The sequence below is a fragment of the Buceros rhinoceros genome, unplaced genomic scaffold (assembly GCF_000710305.1).
Source record: "Buceros rhinoceros silvestris isolate BGI_N320 unplaced genomic scaffold, ASM71030v1 scaffold10818, whole genome shotgun sequence".
Taxonomy (NCBI): Eukaryota; Metazoa; Chordata; class Aves; order Bucerotiformes; family Bucerotidae; genus Buceros; species Buceros rhinoceros.
The window spans coordinates 27269-28813 of record NW_010428639.1 but is presented as its reverse complement, the minus strand read 5'-3'; the positions used below and the strand labels follow the sequence as shown (position 1 = coordinate 28813).

The 1545-nt window shown below is 44.9% G+C and overlaps 1 protein-coding gene across 1 annotated transcript in view; it reads right to left on the bottom strand.

The window, feature by feature from the left end:
- MTMR3 (myotubularin related protein 3) overlaps positions 1 to 1545 on the bottom strand; it is a gene marked incomplete at its 3' end in the record, with an annotated part of 67484 nt that overhangs the window by 38814 nt on the left and 27125 nt on the right. Inside the window, exon 3 of the mRNA XM_010142353.1 lies at positions 1070 to 1149. The remainder of the gene's footprint in view (positions 1 to 1069; positions 1150 to 1545) is intronic.

The window sequence follows — 1545 nt, the reverse complement described above, 5'->3', positions numbered from 1 at the left end:
TGTTAGAAATAATAGTTATTTTTCTTTTGGTCAGGACTGAGGCCCAAAAAGGCAATGTTACCAATTTACTGCGCTGCCCTCTCAGCTGTAGTTTCACATTTATTAAATGACAGCAAAAAAACAGGTTAGTCTTGTTAATCCTCCAGCCGTACGTTCTGCTTGAAAGGATAAATGATTAGCAAAGGTTGTAACCTCAGACTCTCTTCAGCCAGTATGGGAACACCTTAATTACCTTTCGTTTCAAATGTGCCTTCTGGTCTAAATTACGTACAGAATTAAGACTCGGAATAATTACCTGCCAGTGAGCCTGAACAAAAACTCCACCGTATAAATAAAGGACCGTTTAAATTCACATCTATTTAAATGTAGCTGGACTTAAAGCAAGGAAAACAAAAAATTGGAGGGGAAAAAGGATGTACCCAAGCATTTCACGTTGTTCTCCTCCCCTCCTTGTCCAGGGCCCCAATTCCATTTATTTCAGTATCAAAATTGAGTTGACCCTCAGGCTCTAACACAGCTACGTACACGTGTGGCACAGTGGCCCAGTTCAGAGGGGGAGCCAAAGGTCTTGACAAAGAAGCATTAGAAAATTTGAGACCGAAATTCTCAAGCAGGTGATTGAGCTTTAACAAAAACTGCCTCTGTCCCACACCGAAAACGCTCCTTCCCCTTTCACGGCAGAAGGAAATCGGGCTAAGACTGCTTTGCTTCCCTCAGTTCAACGGCAGACAGCAAAGTTTCCCCTCGCTCCTGGCACTGCAGGTTGAAGTAACTGCGGAGCTTCCAAAGACGTTCGCCGGGGAGGCAGCAAACACCACGGACAACACCCAGAACTCAGGAGTAGGAGAGGCACAGAATCACGTCTGAAGATTGTGTATGACTAAGAATCAGAAGTCTGGTGCTTTGGGTTTTTTTTTTTTATATTAAATTCACAAATTCCAACTCAGTAAAATACTGATTTCTGTCTAACATCTTGGAAAACGCTTTATTTAAGAGAATAATCAATGCTAAGTGTAGAATCCTCCTTCAACGGGAGGCTCATCTTACCCAAACAACACAACGAGCTTACCAAAGAACGGGAGAGGATGAAGAGTCCTCTTTGTCCCAGACGCCTTCAGACAATACTCTGCCGACACCTCACCTTGGCAACTGCAAACAGAGAGACAGCGCTGTAAAACACAACCCTCATCTGAAAACACCCGCGTCATCAACAGCCAGCGGCTTGCACAAGAAGCTCAACCGTTATCTTCAACTGTCTTAATCGACGAGGCAAAGTGAGGACTAACTGCTCCGTAGGACGTAACTGCCGAGATCTCAGTGTGCCCAAAGTGGGAGCTGAAGGACAGGGTGCTGACAGGTACCAAGCTACAGGAGAGCTCTGTTACAGAAGATCCAGCTGCTTTTGGAGTCATCTTCAAACAGGTTTTTTAGTTTCCCACTAAAATTAGCTTTTCTCCCCAGCAGGCAGCTGAAGATCCATCCCCAAACTGCTGTTATTGCCCAAGTCCTTTCAGACAAAGCTGCAAAACAGCCGAGGAGAACACG